This window comes from Phyllostomus hastatus, unplaced genomic scaffold (genome assembly GCF_019186645.2).
Source record: "Phyllostomus hastatus isolate PE091 unplaced genomic scaffold, TTU_PhHast_1.1 phas_contig_40, whole genome shotgun sequence".
Classification (NCBI taxonomy): domain Eukaryota; kingdom Metazoa; phylum Chordata; class Mammalia; order Chiroptera; family Phyllostomidae; genus Phyllostomus; species Phyllostomus hastatus.
The window spans coordinates 50,338,174-50,356,083 of NW_025333872.1; positions in this window are offsets into that span (position 1 = coordinate 50,338,174).

Consider the following 17,910-nt stretch of genomic DNA (forward strand, 5'->3'; position numbering starts at 1 on the left):
AAAGATGTTCAAGATCTTAATATGTTCAACTGGCCCCTTGGAAATGACTTGAGATATTTGTCTTCTAGTGGAAAAAAGTCAGCATCAAGAATAACTCATTTCCACCAGTCCTAACTTCTCCCACACCACTGGAACAGCTGTAATGGCTTAAACAATAAAAATAATTAAAAAAGAGAATAACTCATTAATTTGTCTCCAACAAGTTCTTCTAGTCATACTATTACATATGTAATGGGAAATATAAACACTTGGATTCCAAATCTTCTTTGGGGAAAAGATTGGGAAATGATATAATGAAAGCAGGCTAAAGGAAATGTCCCCATATCTGATTCTCTCAATTTGTAGGAGTCCTATAAATTTGAACTAAACATCTAATTTGCAAATTAAGGAAATGTAAGAAATAAATGAGGGAAGCTGAGCAATGAGGGCAAATACTGCCTGTATAAGTCAGGGTCTGATCAAGAAATGGGAATCACTTTCAAGCAGAGAGGAATTAATGAAAGGAGTTGGTGAATAGCTTAAAAGGATGGAGGAGCAAATTAGAAAAGGGCATGTTACCCAGAGATCAGCTGCCAACCCTGTTCCTGTCACTGCAGCTGCTGCTGTTGGAATCCTGCTGCTGAACTGCTGCTGTCACTTCCAGAGGTGCCTACTACCAGGAGGTGAGATGAGGAGACATTCTAGTTGAGTAGCCGAAGATCATAGGTGAGATATGGGCAGAGGGACTTAGAAGAGTACTCTGATAATTAACTTGGAAGTGAGCGTTCTGTATTTCTTGCAGATGAGAAGTATAGACTCAGTGATGACCGGGACATAACATACTTTTACAGAAAATTGTTCAATTAAGGATGGTGTAGCCCATCTTAGTAACTCCAGGAGTTGATTGACTTTGATACTATAATCAGGACACTCTACTTCACTTGCACTTAACTTTGATTACAAAAGGCAAGCCCTACCAAATGCCTGATGTCTAATACTTTCTTGGGGTTTCTGTCTTTATATAATTCATTGGTTTATGAATTGGTCCTTGTTATTTATCCATTGCAACTGTTCAGGAGACAAGGAACTTCAGTACATCTTTGGAGACCAAAACATCTCTGAAGTCCACATAACTGACCGGGCACTCCTGTCTGCTGCTCCCTTATGCCCCCATTAACCCCTCTATGAAACTGTCTCCTTCTTGGATTTTTCTGTTTTAGCTCGTATATTGGTCCTGAAAAACTGAGGTGTACACCACACATCCCTACTTACACTGTACCTAATATATTGGCATCAGAAACAAATGCTATGAAATTGATTTCCTGCTTTCTTAATTTTTTTGGAGGTGGCTAAGAGGTAGCTCTATGTAGAACAAAAGAATCAACCATTGAAACTAGCATGACTAGCTGTGGAGAGCAGGACCAATAAAATGGCATTGGTGCAATCAAGATAGCATAAAGTATATAAAACAAAGTGGAGTCACTCATGCCAACCAAAATGGCTGTCAGTCAGCCATTTGGTTCAAAAGGAAAACTACCTGAGTCAGAGCAGACACATCTGGCAAGGAGACACACTTAAGATATCTCCACACATGGCCAGAGCAGCCACATCTGCAGAGCAGGACCACCCACTGATAAGTTCCTGGGGAAACTCCCCACTTGCCATTAGGGATGTGAAGCCCAACAGCCATGTACCGCCCATAGGCTCCTGGGCAAATTCCTCACTTGGCATCTGGGCTGCCAAGACATTTATCAAAAAGATGCAAAAGGGTGGAGTACAACACCCTCAAGGGTGTAACTGAGGCAGGGGCAGACCACTGCTGAGACAGCTGAGTTCCACACACCAGAGTGCTGCTCCACATCATGCTGATCTCCCTTGGCACCGGCTGCTGGAGGCTGTGCCCTGCTGGACTGAGGACTTTGTCTGCCTTGCTGCCCACCTGGCTCTGGTGATCCTTCCTTGCAAGATGCCAAAGACTCCCCTGCCAACTGTGCTGTCTCCCAGACCTGCAGACCAGGACTCTGGAACTTGGATTCATTATCCCTCATTGATTGCTGTGTGTGTGTTATATTTCTATTAGATTGTTAGAGTGTGAGTAGGATATTAATATATGTCAATGTTCTACTTTGAGTGAACCTCCATCCAATAAAAGCTGAGTGAATAGCATAGTTACTGTGTGTGACTCGTCTACTCCTTGGTGCCAGGCTTCTCAGTAGGCAGCTAGCCAAGCAGTTGCCCCGCTGACTTATAGGAAAGATTGAACCTACACTCATGGCACTAGTTAAGCCAAATAAATACTTGTCTTATTTCCCCCTTTACTAATCAGATATTCAACAGAACTGAGTAATTAATGAAATTAAAAATGCCCACTTTAGCAGCACATGACTTTATTCTACCCTTATTTGTTACTTGAAAAGTGTTTTTATTGCAATGAGAAAATAACCAAAAACAGGTTTGTAAATAATTTGATTTGTGTGACAGGATAACTACCAGAGCTTAATATTTTTCCAAAGATTCCTCAAAGACATGGGGACTCGCTTGAAATGAAAGTCATTAGCACCTATGTATTTTTTTTTACACCCTTCGCTTGTCTCTCATTCTTACTGAATTCTCCGAGTTCCCGGACAGGCCCTGCAGTCACCCAATGGAACAACGGAGCCAGGTGAAGGGAGTCACAGTGTTTGTCTTTCCCCTACTTCTGCCTGGCTCTCCAGTTCCATTGCGTGTTTGTGGTGCCTGTCCGGGGACACCTAGGTCTCTTCTGTGTCACTGTGGTGAAGGGGAGGAGCACTTTGATCTAGCATTATGGAAAATAGCTATCACTTTTGTCGTGACTCCCAATTAAGAGGCTCTTTCTTTTGTGCAGTTAGCGAGGTTGGTTGTGGCCTTGAAGGTCCTTTGCAATTAGGGGAATAATAGAAAATTCTGGGTGTGTTTCATTCTGTTCTTAGCATGCCACCATGCAGTCAAATGAACATAGCACTGTTTTTCCCACCTAAGTATCTTAGAAATTGTTGGAGTGTCTACATAATCTGAGGAAAAATTTCAGCTGCTTTTGGACCAGTATACAAGATGGAGTTTACTGTACATGATGCGTTTTACAGTTTATTCTGTGAAGTTTGTAACTTGCCATGGGACTCCACCATCAAATGCATGTCAGTGATGCACTGAGACACAGTGTAATATAAAAAAAGATAATCAGGAAGGCAGTGGTACAAGCCTTGAAATTTGTAGGGATGGATAGGCACAGGGTAGGGTAGGAAGTAGGTGAGGTAATATCGGTGGCTTTGTTAGGCAAGTTCAGGATGGTTGTCCAGGAGCTGGGATTCCCACTTATGGTTCAGGCAAGTGTTTATCTATTTGTTACCTTACGTCCAAGCCAAAGAGGCGAGAGAAGCATGGCAATGGAGACTATATGTGCATTCTCTGGTGTTATCTATGAGAGCTAACATGAATAATTCATACAACAGATAGTCCATTTCTAGATAACTGAGACTTAGCTGTTGAGAGAAGAAAGTTAAGAAGGCATGCTATATACATTTTATGCTTTCTGAGTCTATGCTTTGACCTAATCTGAATTGTTACAGAAATAAATTCCCACTGACATTTCATTCTTAGTCACAACTCTGAAATGTTATTCTGTGTTCTTGGAAAAATCTTTGGTTGGGCAAATAAAAATTGGCAACTACTACCTCTAAAAATCCATTCTCTTCGGGTGAAGTTGATAGCATCATTTAATATAAGTCCAGTTCTTCCACATGAGAGGGTTGTGAAGATCAATGAAGGCATTTAAAAATGTTCCTTTTTACTGTATGGTAGAAAATATTTTTAAGAAAAATATTATTATATCTGGATTTTAGTAATAGGGTCATAATCTTTCCTTAAATAAATGAGAATCTGTCATTATCAGTCTTCTCTATGTAATCTATAAAAGAATGTCTTTCAAGTATGTTTGATTTCAGCCTAGAATGAGAGACACATTTCATATCACACTCTAGTGCATGCATGTGCACACACCACACACCCATATCCACAACTCCTCTATGTTCTATTAAGGAAAAATAAAGAGGCAAGATGGATGGTTGAGAGCCATTAGCCTGGCTGTCTGCCTCTTTGGTTGTGATTGGTAGCTTGAAAAAACACTTTACTAATATACCCTAAACAAATAGATAAGCAATAAAGAAATGTATATGCCGAAACCCTTCATAAAAATATTTTAAAGCAGATCTCATGACTCAGAAGTGTTTCATTAGAGCAGGGTTCTTTTCTCTAGGGTCCCAGCGTCTGTAACAGGTTGCCTCTGAGTTCAGCCTGACTGAGCACTGGCTCCCCCGTGGGCTTTCTGTTTGAACTTCCTTCTCTTTATTGCTGTGAGTGATGTAGAAATTGACAGGCTAATTCCCATAGCTAGTCTATATGCTGTTTTTTGACAAACAGTAAGGTTATTTAAAAAGTACATGTTTAAAGAGATTGAAGTCGTTTCTATGTGTTTGTGCATCCATATGCACATTTGTACTAGAAGATCATGGACAGCTCTGTGCTCAGCTGTCCATCCCTTCCATTGTTCTATAGGAATCGAGACAACAGTCTTTTTTCCTCAGTTATAATCTGGTATTGGGAAACCCCAGAGCGCCCTCATGTATTTGCCTGTGTAGGCATTGAGGCAGTTTCCCAAGTTAGAGCAGATCATCTCTCTGCCTATTTGCTTAGCTTAGTCAAAATGACTGGCCAGTTATGTGGAAATAGCCTGACATTGTACCTTACTGATCACCATTCAGAATTTAATTGCTATCCTTATTTCCCCAAGTTGTTTAAACACCAGTATAGCTCATACTTAACTATGTATTTTGTATAACTTAAATTCTGCCTTTATTTCTAAGAATCACACTGTATTCAAAATCTCACACTGTTTCATAAACCTTTCAGCAAGAATCTGTACAGAGCCGTGACATGCTGTTTTGATTATATCTCAGCTCATCCATTTAGGAAGCAGAAAAGTTTTTTCAGCAGATACCCTGCAGGTGTGTCTGATTACTTGGCCTTCATTGTTTTAGTAAGATAAATGGAAAACTTAGGTCTTCATTGAATAAGGGATGGTGGGAGAAATTCTGCAATGAATTGTCTTAAGAAGCAGAGTTCCCCATCCCTTGAAGTGTTTATTATAGACTTGGTGATGGCCATTGGAGACATTTGGAGGGGCTGGTGATGTAAGATTGTAAGGCTTATAGGCTTATACAGTTTTATCCATTTGGGAGATTCTATGAGTTAGATTATGTAAAAAGATGGACATATTAGGCCTTAGGATCTACTCAATTTTTAATGACACTGGGGTTGGCACCATGGAAGACTAACATCCAATGTTTAACATTATCACTATTATGGTTTGGGGTCAGCATGACAGCAACTTCAAAAAACTTGTACTGAATTTTTTCTTCAGCTTAAAAACTTGAGTCACTATTCTTCAGCTTATTCCTGCTTTTTATGGGATATCAAACTCTGGATTTGAAATTTGTTTGTTAAAATTTAAAGCTTGAGAAATCCAGATAGTGTCGGACATAAAATTCTTCAAAGAACTTGTAGCAATTCTTCATCATTTTGAAATCACAGATTTTTTCAGACCCCACCCAGAAAAGTGCAGGTTGAATTTTATAGGCTCAGAAGATTCACCTCAGATTAAGAATTATTGTAAGGAAAACTATCTCCTCTCCAAAGTCTAACATTTTCACATCTTAAGGACTGCCAGGTCATACCAATTAGTCCTCCAGTTAGTCTAATGAGACACTGAATCTCTTTGCACAAGTTAAGCATATTAACAGAAGTAATACTCTTCCCCACCCAAAATATTTGGGTATCGTATTCCCACTGAAAATCAGCTCAGAATTGAAATGAGGTTTGTAAAGCATAAAGACAACAGAAGAAATCACAAAGTAGAAAAGCCAGTGGGTGACTACATAAAAATGAAAGGCTGTTTATCAAAGAACACCATAAGTGAGATTCAAATGAAAATGAGAACTTGGGTAAGGTAGGGCAGGGCATAATTGCAACAAACCTTTAGTATTTAAACAACTTTTAGAAACCAACAAGAAAAACCTTAAAAACTTGTTATTAGTGATGTTGGCTCTTGGTTCTTGAATTTGGCAAAGGAAGAATTCAGAACCAAGGACTTTGGCACAAAAGAAAGTCTATTTAGTATGCAAAGTGAAAGTACACTTGAAGAAAAGTTTCCAGTGGGCTGCTAAGAGAGTTGCCTTGGCCATTTAGAAAGAAAGTTTCACAGAGGTATAAGAAGTGAGCCAGCTGGGCTGCATGGACTCAGGAAACAAGTTACAAAGGCAAAAGGAAGGCCTTTGAGAGAGGTTCAGGGGGTTAACCTGGGGTGGGCTGCTGCTACCTGCTGCTGACCCTGCCTGCTGCTGACCCTCCTGCAAGTCTTGTGGGGACACTTAGAGCTTAACAGAAAAGGCAAAGATGCAAGTCTGAAGAAAGGAGGTGTAGGCATGCTCTAGAGAGAGAAAGTGTGTGTGTTGGGTCCTTTGCTTTAAGGAGTTTATTTGTTTTCTAAAGGAAGGAAGGTTCTGAGAAGGATCTCAATGGAATATTCATTAGCTTCCCAGGTGTGTCCTTTAATATGCTGATTCATCAAAATGAGCATAATGGGTAGGCTTGTGGTCCCTACTGACTGGCTGGCTCTGGGGTAAGGGGGACTTGGGTCATTGCATCTGGTCCTGATGACAGGCATGGTGTTGCTTCATGTGGTTTTGCTGCTTTCTGGGCCTGGAGCTGAAATACAACTGAGGCCTAGATATTATCTCTAGTTTGCTTAAGGGAGTGGTAGAGCAAGGGAGAGGAGGCAGGTGAGTCAGGGTGCTGGATGAGGCCAGTGTAAATCAGCTATCTGTCTCAGATTCTACTTGTCAAGGAGTTTTTCTAGCATCTTAATATCCTGCCTCAAGCCAACGTAACAAATGGCCAAAGTATATGAACATAGAGTTCTTTCCACAACAGTTACTGAATGATTACAATGTGGCAGACATGGATGGTCTTGGCACAAACATCCCTGTCTTCAAGGGGCTTAACTGACAACCAGTGAAATGCAAATGGCCAATTAACATGTGAAAACTGCCTAACTTCACTCCACAATCAAAGAATTACACAAAATCATTGAGAAACAACATTGGTCATTCTTTTTACCAATCTTTTTACTAGAGATGAAAAGTGATATTGAACATTATGGAGGAGATAAGAAACAGATGCTCTTATCTATTGCAGATAGAAGGTTCCACAGTAGCAACTTTTTAGAAAGTATTTTTGCAACATGTATTAAGAGTTTTCAAAAGTGGGCACTCTTCGATCTGTTTCTCTTCTGAGAATCTGTTCCAAAGAGAAGCTAAAAACTCAAACAGTTACATACAAACTCCATTGCAGTGTTAATTATGACCTCAAAAAACTGGGAATAACCTAAATTCTATTAAAAAATATGTATCAGGGTCCAAATTGTGTTAAAGTAGCATATGTATTTTGAAAAAACTAATAGAGAAAGCATTATGATTATTTATTTTTTTGCATTTTATTTCTAAATTTTCTGTTAATATTTTCTAATGAACTGTTATGATACAGTATTAGCAATAATTATCTCAGGCTGCTGAATTTGGGATGATTTTTACTCTCTTCTAAAAAATACTTATTTGGTTTCCAAGTTCTACATAGTGAGCATTTTCATATATTTTATACACGCACAGGATAAAAAACAGTATTTAGAGACACATCTTGACTGCAAGAATATATTGAAATCATTTTTTAAATGCCCATCAAATTATAACAATTCTATGGATGCAGAAGAAAACTTTTCCATGTAGAGAAGACGTCTGGTAGAATGAGTTGTCTTTATACCCTGTCATTATCTCTTGATAACATCCATGGGATTTTGATTCATCAAAAAAAAAGACAGAACTGAGTATTTTCCATTCAATATTTAATTAAATTATATAATTCTGAGAAGGTTATTCTTTGGACTTTCAAATGTTCTTAAAATGCACTAGACATTTTTGAAGTTTAGCAACTGGTTTATAGGGTGCAAGCTTTAGGTTAAGTACTTGTATTATTTATTAAATATTGTTCTCATAGATTTGCATTAAGGCATTTGAAACCACATTAAATCTTTTGATTCCTTTGTTTATATTTTTTCACATTAAATGTTCAGGGGTGCCAGTCAGTTGCCTTTTAGAAAACCCTAGCTACAATTTAACTAAGGGCAAAATGTCTGCAAGTATTTTAATACACTAGTGATATGCCAGTGCTTTATTATTACATTTAGAATAAATACGTGAAGAGGCTTAAAGAGATCTATAAATTATCTCAATCACAAAAGTCTTTTCATAGATTATATACAAAATCTTTCTATATGTTAATATCTAGATATGTATCTTTCTATACCCATGTGCCACTATGAGTATGATTATAAATATGAACATATATACATGACACATGCACACAGATGCACTCTCCAATATTCCTTCAAATATTCTCTCTCTCCTTCCCTTTCTCATCAATTAATTCATTGATTCGATCAATTTAATGCTCCCTGAATACTGGTTATGTGACAGATACTTAAGCACCACCAGTACCAAGGCAAGCCAAATACACTCTTGGTTTGAGGAGCTTACAATGTAAGGGGTGAGACCAGTGTACAAATGCCATTACTGGTTATGCTATGATGGGTAGAGCTACAAAATCATACATAAGTACCAACAAGGGGATGACTAATTTTGATTTGCTTGGGGGTGGAAGTGTGAAGAAATAACATTTAAATTGGGTCTAAAGAGTAGGGGTTAGGTGGCGGGGAAAAGGGTATTCTAGGTAGCAGGAATGACACTAAAAAAGCATGGATTTGGAAATGTATATCCTGAGTGCAGGACTGACTAAATTGTAGGGTAGGCAGAGGAGAATGGCCACTGGGTTTCAGTTGTGAAGGGCTTTGTACACCAGGCTATATTTAAGTCTCAGTCACAGGGGTCTGAGGCATAGCTATTATCAAGCCCTTCAAGGCCAAGAGTCCTTTGGTTACCTGTCAGATCAGTGATCCTAGGACTTTCCATTTTGGTATGCAAGTAAGGCTAACTCTGAAGCAAAATCCTCCATTCCTTCTGAAGAAGCACTTTGCCTAAGCCACAGGTGGCAAACACAAGGCCCGAGGGCTGAATAAGGACCTTCACCTTGTTTTATTCCACCCTAGCACCTTGTTTCTACCCAGCAGCAGTGCCAAGTTAACTGTTAAGAAGTAGTTACATTTATACAGTCCTAAAATTACATTCGGCCCTTTGAAAGCAACTGCAAGTCTGAGGTGGCCCCCGGTGAAAATGAGTCTAACACCCCTGGAAGCCCATTTATCTCTTCAGGTGTTTGATTCTTTTAGGATTAAATAGTCAACAACACTCTGAGTGCTTTCACAAGACCTCCTCATTGGCAATGACCTGGAGAACCCAAGCTCTGTTAATAAGCAGTGAACACCTACTCAGCTGGCAACAGGGTCAAAATGTTAATTGCTCTCCAATAGCCACATTTTTTCTTTCTCTTCATTTGCTCTTTCACCTCTTGAGAGACTTTAATGGAGTTTGAATTTTCCTTACTCCTGAGACTCCTGTGGTGTTAAAACTGAGTTAGCCCTTTGCCTGTCTCCTGGGCAGCTATGATCTCAGGCATCATTGGCTTCTCTCCCTTTCCAAGTTAATTATATTCAGTGTGAACTTGAATTTCAAATCCATCTGTTTTTCCATATCTGTAGATAGTTTATTTATATCTACTCTCTTAAATAGAGATGGAACAACAGTTTCCTCATACTTTAAATATTTTGAGTTCGATGCAATTGCCATTTCTTTTAGAATGAAATCAATGGGAGAGAATTTATTTCACAGCTGCTTTGTGTCTAATCACTGACAAAAAACTGTCCAGTACAGTAAGGTATGTCTCTGTTATTCTCTTCTCTAGTCACCTATCATAACTTATAATTATGTATTTGTTGATATGTTCACATTTTTATGCAAACTGGACTGTAAACTCTCTAAGGACAGAAAAAGGTTTTCATCAATCTATATCTGGAGTATGCTAGGTGCTCAATAAATATTTATAGAATGAAGGAAGAAAGGAATCGAGATTTATAATAACCATAATATTTTAGATGCTTACAACCTTTTTTTTATCACTGAGGACCATTTTATTAATTTTTGTTTTCATAGATGCTCTTTTTATGTGGAATGAATTGCCTCAAATCTTACAGCCTAAAACAACTATTTATTATTGCTCACAAGTCTGTGGATTGGTTGGATGGTTCCTCTGTTGCTTTCATCTGGGTCACTCACATGACTGTGGATGCTGGACAGTCAGCTGGACTGAAAGATCCAACATGGTCTCACGCACATGTCTGGCAGTTGGTGTCGGCTACTCGCTGGAATGCCTCAGTTCTCCATGTGGCCTGTCAATCTCCAGTAGGCTATACTGGCTTCCTCACATAGTGTCTCAGTGCAGGATCCCAAGAGGGCAAAGGTAGAAGCTGTGAGATTCTTAGGTCTAGACTTTGTGGAATGCACACAATATCACTTCTGTCAGAATACAGTGGTCAAAGGAAGTTACAAAGTCAGCTGAGATTCAGGGATATGGAGATGGAGATTCTACTTCTCAGTAGGAAGGACTGCAAAATATTGTCCATCTGATTTTCAATCTATTAAATATTTTTAAGTGACAATAATGAAGATGATAGGGATAATACTAAAAGTACTAAGTATGACACCGGCAAAGCAGTGTTCTAAGGGCCTTAAGTGTTTACATCTCACACAAAAAGTATGAAGTGGGTAATATCATCACCCTCAACTTATAGATGGGAACTAAGTACTAAAATGGTTAAAAACCTGCTCAAAGTCTTGCAGCTAATTGCAGTAAGTAGCAGTTTTGTGATGCAAACAGAGGTTGACTAATTTTATAGCCTGTAGTTTTCCTCTCCCTCCCTTCTCAACACTATGCAGTAATTCATCCCTGCTGTCTGTATTATGCTTTTCCATCTCAACATCAATTCTGATGTAAGTAATGACACAAAACTACTACACTGATAATTTTATGAAACCAGAGATTATTGTTTTGGCTGGGTGGCTAATAAGCAATAGAGGTAAATAAGTAAGTAGATGTGTATGCACTGTTAACTACTAGTGTTAGCCTGATTTTGATCATTGTTAAGAGAGTGGGTTCAGCTCTTTCACTTTTTAAAGTTGATTTAAGAACAGGTAGAAACTTGATTTAATGAATACAGACTGCAGCTAGTTCTCCTCCTTGGTTCCTATGTTGATCAGTAATTCTCCTATAGGCTAGATATCTCAAAATCATTTCCTCTCCTTCCTTCTTCCTTAATCTGCAGGAGCAACTTTATTTTTGGAGTGTTCCTCCAGTTTTGTTTGTCCTTCACATTTCCTTGGACATATCTTCTTGCAGTTCAAAGTGCGGTCTATGGATCAGCAGCATTGCTATCAGCCAGGAGCCTGTTAGAAATGCAGAATCTCAAACTGTACCTAGACCTACTAAATTGGAATCTGCACTTAAAAAAATAGAAGATAGATAAATCAGAAATAAAGAAACATTACAACCAATACTACAGAACTACAAAGGATCATGAAATACAATTATGGATAGTCATGTGCCAATAAATTGAACAGAAGAAATGAATAAGTTCTTAGAAATATATAATCTATTAGACTTAAACAAGAAGAAATAGGAACCTTAGAAGACCAATGATGAAGAGGAACCTAAATTTGTAATAATTAAAAAAACCCCTCCCAACAGAAAATAGCCTAAGGGTTCATGGATGAATACCACCAAACATTCAAAGAGTTAATATTAATTCTCTTTAACCTCTTACAAAACACAGAAAAGGAAGGAACACTTTCAAACTTATTTCATAAGTCCAGCATCACTCAGATACCAAACAAAGACACCACAAGAAAACCACAGGCCAATATTTCTAATCAACTTAGATGCAAAAATCCTCAATGAAGTACTAACAAGCTAAATTCAACAGCACATTGAATAGATCATACACCATGAACAAGTGGAATTTATCCCTGGGTTGAAAGGGTAGTTGAACATACACAAATCAACTGATAACATATACCATGTTAACAGAATAAAAGATTAAAAACAGACATAAACATCAGAAAAGGGATTTGGCAAAATTCGATATAAATTTAAAATAAAAACTCCCAACAAAATGGGTGTAGAATAAATTTACCTCAACACAATAAAGGTCATGTATAAAAATTCCATAGTTTACATCATTTTGAATGATAAAAATGGAAAGTTTTTCCCCTAAGATTCAGTACAAAGCAAGAATACCCTATCATTCTATTTCTACTCAACATAGTATGGAAAGTCCTAGCCTGAGCAATTAGGGAAGAAAAAGAAATAAAAAGTAACCAAATTAGAAAGGCAGTAAAATTATCACTGTTTCCAGATGACATGATGATATATGTAGAAAACCGTAAGGATACAATAAAGAGCTATTAGAATTAAATGAATTCAGTTAAGTTGCAGGATACAAAATCAACATACAAAAGTCAGTGGTATTTCTATATACTAAAAACAGACTATCAAAAAATTAAGAAAATAATTCCAATAATAATACCAATTGAAAGAATAAAATAGAAATAAACTTATGCAAAGAAGCGAAAAGCTTGTACACTGTAAATCATAAAGTGGATGAAGGATACCAAAGAACAGATAAAAAGAAACACATTCTGTGTAAATGGATTAGAAATATTAATATTGTTACAATGTTCATACTGCCCAAACGGATTTATATATTCAACATAATCCTTATCAAAATCCCAATGGCATTATTTACAGGAATAGAAATAAATCCTAAAATTTATATAGGAATACAAAGGACCCCCAAAAGCAAGGTGATCTTGAATAAGAACAAAACCAGAGTCATTGTATTTCCTGATTTAAAGCTCTATTAAAAAGCTACAGTAATCAAAATGATACAATACTTGCACAAAGACAGACATATAGACCAATGAAACAGAATAGTGAACCCAGGAGCAAATCCATGCATTTGTGAAGAACACATTATGGGGAAAAGATAATCCCTTCAATAAATAGTGTTGGGAAAATTGGATATCCACATGTAGAAGATGAAATTGGACTCATCTCACAGCATATATAAAAATCAATTCAAAATAAATTAAAGTTTTAAATGTAAGACCTGAAACTATGCAACTACAAGAAGGAAACATGGGGAAAGATGTTGACATTGGTTTTGACACTTATTTCATGGATTTGATACCAAAAGCACAGGCAACCAAAGCAAAAGTAGACAAGCAGGATTGCATCAAATTAAAATGCTTCTAAACAGAAAAGGAAACAAACAATGGAGTAAAGAAATAACATGTAGAATGGAAGAAAATATTTTCAAACCTTGTACCTGACAAGGTGTTAACATCTAAAATATATAAAGAACACAAACAACTCAATAGCAAGAAAACAAATAACCCTATTAAAAATGGGCAAAGGGTTTGCAGGAATAAGTATAAAGGACACATGGACAATAATGGGGGGTGTGGAAATGGGAGGGAGATGGGGAGGACTGGGGGGTGGGCTGGAGTCGGGGGGAAAAGGCAGAAAACTTTATTTGAACAACAATTAAAATAAAAAACAAACAAACACAAAAAATGGGCAAAGGACCTGAATAGACATTTCTCCAAAGAAAATGTACCAATGACCAACAAGTAGAAGAAATGCTGCTCAACATACTCATCATTAGAGAAATGCAAATCAAACCACAACGAGATAGCAGCTCACACCTGTTAGAAAGGCTATCATCAACAAAACGAAAGAAAGATGTTGGTGAGGATGTGAGAAAAGGGACCCCTTGTACATTGTTGGTGAAACTGTAAATTGGTACAGCCATTATGGAAAATGGTGGTTCACCAAACAACTAAAAATAGAACTACTATATCATCTAGCAATCTTACTTCTTAGTATATACCTAAAAGAAGTGAAATTACTATCTTGAAGAGATTATGCACACACTTTCATGTTCACTGCAGCATTATTCACAATGGCCAAGATTTGGAAAAATTCTAAATGTCCAACATGTGAATGGATAAAGAAAATGTGAGACATACACACAGCACTGGGGAGTGGGGAGAGAAACGTCATTCAGCCTTTAAAAGGAAGGAAGTCCTGCCATTTGTGACAGCATGGGTAAACCTGGAGGATATCACGCCAAGTGAAACAAGCCAGGCACAAAAGTACAAATACTGCATGATCTCATTGATGTGGAATCTGAAATAATCAAATGTATAGAAACAATGAGTACAATGGCAGTTGCCAGGGGCTAGGAGGAGGGGTAAATAGGGAGATGAGGGTCAAAGGGTACAAAGTTTCAGTTATGCATGGTCTAATGTTCTGGAGATCTGATGTGCAACATGGCAATTACAGTTTACAATGCTGTATTGTATACTTGAGGTTTGCTAAGAGGGTAGATCTTAAGTGTTCTCACCACAAAAAGTAAATAAAATAAATAAATAAAATGGTAACTATAGGGATGGATGTGTTAATTAGCTTGATTGTGGTGATCACTTCACAGTGCATACATATATCAAAACATCAAGTTGTACATCTTAAATACATATAATTCCTGCTTGTCATTTATATATCAATACAACTGAATAAAATTATTCTCTTTCAAAACTAGAAAAGATCTGTATTTTAACAATATGCCCAAGTGATATGCATGCATTATAAAGTCTTAGAAGCATTGGCACAGTGGATAAGAGCATCAGGCTGCGGTTCGAATCCTGAGTCTTCCACTTGTTTGCCATGTAACCTTAGGCAGGTTACTTGACTCCTGTAAAATGTTGACAATAATAATACTATGTAGCTCTGAGAGTTGGTGTGAGGATTGCATGAGATTGTACTTAATGTCTGGCACATGGTATGGACTCAAAAATGGTAGCTAAATGTGTACAACTTAAATGTCATTGTTCTAGTTGGAACCATTCTTTCCTCCTATCTGCACTTTTGTGATAACTTCTTGTCTGCTTTTCCTGTCTTGGGCTCTTCCCATTCATCCTATCATATACTTAAGTGCCAGTTGTTTTCAATAGCAAAGATCTGACTGTAATACTGCTCTCCTCAGAAAGATTCAAGGCATCTCATTGCATTTACACATGTAAGTCTCTTATTGCATTTATAAGCCAACTTCTTGGCATGCTAGCCTCAGTCTCCTGCTCTCTGAGTGCAGCTTATTGGAAAGAAAGTGATACAGTAGAAACAGGGAAGATTTGAGTCAGGAGCTGCAAAATATTACCCTCGTTCTGACAATAAACAGTGATTTGACTTCATTTACCATCTTCGGGCTCCAATTTCCTAATTCATACAATTAAGTAGCTTGATCGATAGTTTTACCAAGATCTTTTACACTTGATATTGATGAGGCTGGAAATTAGTCCAAGTTTACTGACACACCAGGAATTCCAGGGCGTTCTACACAATATTTAAAACTGAGGACAGGAACCTCATTCCTTATTTCTCATTCACGCAAATAATTTTGTCAATTGTTTGGGGCCAAATCTACATATGATAGTTTAAATAGCTGTTATTAAAAGTGCCTCATATTAATTATTCTACTAGCAAAAGATATTTGTTTTGAATTTTTCAGAGATATACCAAATTTATTCAGTTCTGTAAATTTAAGAACAACACATTTTCTTTTTATGTACTATAGAAACTGTATTCCCAATGACAGTTATGCAATATTTTAGAAATGTTTTTCCCTTTTGATTAGGGAGTGACTTTATACTTTTAAATAGATTTCTTATAGAAGAGAGTGCCTTTGAAGCAGCATCCCAGGATTACAGTCCCCAAAATGGTGTGATGAATCCCAAGATAGCTTTTCATTCAAAGGAAATTGAAAGCTTTATTTTCAGCATGTAACATTAAGTTTTTCTGTTGTTAAGGTAGCAAGTACTTGTGGCCTTGTTGTTACAGAAATGCAATATATTTCAAAATCATTCACAGTTTCTCTCAATCCTATGCCAGAAAATAAGTAAAACATTGTGTGAGGTGTTTAATCAGTTTTGATTCTTTTATATGATTCATTTACATGTTTGAATTTGGGCATTTATCAGTAGTGAAGAAATCACCTGGTGAAGAACTCTTTCACTGAGTGCTGGAGATAAGGACATTGAACTTTAGAAGAAAGTGAACCAATGAGTTGCCAGCATTGCTTTTCTTCTCAATTCTGCGATATGCGTTTTCTCACATGCTAGTCTTTCTGAAATTAGGGACATCTTACTAATAATGTGAAGGTTAATGTTGTATTTTTTTCTCAGAAGAAATGTTTATTCTTTGTTCAGGAGAAACTATATTAAGGAAATACAAAAGCAGAAAACCTTAAGAATAGAAGCTACAAGCCAGAAGTATGTAAATCAAAATACAAGCAATTTTTATTCATTGATTTATATTAATTGATCATTTAAGTGAGGTGCCTAAAACTGAATAAGTATAGAGGAAGGATACAGTTATGATTTATGTAATGACAAATACCCAAGTATTAATTAGATATGTGAAACTGATCATTAACTTCTATTGAAAGTAAACATGCATGTGTGTCATGGGCAAAAATGCGAAACACATAGAGAATCCCTGTCAAACCACCTCTGCCAATCTGCACGTATGTGCTTATGCACAGAAAGGCTATCTCAAGGCACAAAAATGCATTTAATAGTCACCTTTAAAAATTTTGCACTTTGATTAAATTTCTTTACAGCTCTTTTTTTAAAAGATTTTATTTATTTATTTTTAGAGAGGGAAGGGAGGGAGAAAGAGAGAGAGAGAGAGAAACATCAGTGTGTGGTTGTGGGGGGCCGTGCCCTGCAATCCATGCATGCCCTGACTGGGAATCAAATACAGCTCTTAATAAATATAAATTAAAATAATTCACTGATGAATTTATACATTGGATTTATTTGAGGCCTATTGGAAATGCTATTAGAAAAATATCTATTGGTTTAACACCATTTAAATCTTTATAATAACAATATTTCCTTATTAAAAAGACAATGGAGATAGACTCTTCAGTTGCTCTTCAATTACTAAGTGCTAATAGCAGTGCATGACCCACTGTGTTTTCTGCAGATGAACCCTGACCACTGCTTGAGAGGACAGTGAGAATGCAGGCCCTTGGAGCAGCAGCCATGACACAGCTTTTGATCAAAATTATAAAGAGCATCTAGTCTCCACGTAGCTCTGCAGACCTCACTTCCAGAACTAAAATATCTAAGATGTGACCTGTTTGTAGTTTTCATGTTTTTCATGTGACTTTTCACCCAGATATGCATTTAAATACTACCTTGCTCCAAAAAAAACCAAACAAACCCCCCCCCCACCCCCGAAAGATCTGGAACCAAATACATTGGGTTGCAAGTCAAGTGTTTGACATATGAGATATAAAAATGGAGATTAGGTTGTTTAAAAACCTGGTATCTGTGACTTTTATATTAAGGGCTGATTAAAAATTAGGTTCAGATGTCCTTAGAGTTTTATGTATTTAGAAAAAGAATGTGGAATTACAGATTTCATTTGCAGACAAAACAACAAGATTTACCTTGTTGAGAATGCAGGCTTTCCAAGTGTTATTTTTCTTTTCTTACTGTATCAAAGTGCATGTTTTATATGAGCCAAAAGAGGAAAAAATAGATATGTAAAACATATGTGAACATCCACAAATGTAAGGGCTAAGTTACTTTCTGTACCATTGAGCAAACATATTGAACCTAAGAAGAATGTCTCTAAGTGTTTGCTCAACAGCCTGAAGAATACTCTTATTAAAATAGAGATGCTGGTATTTATAATTTGTAAGCATGAGAATGAAGCTAAATGCAAAAA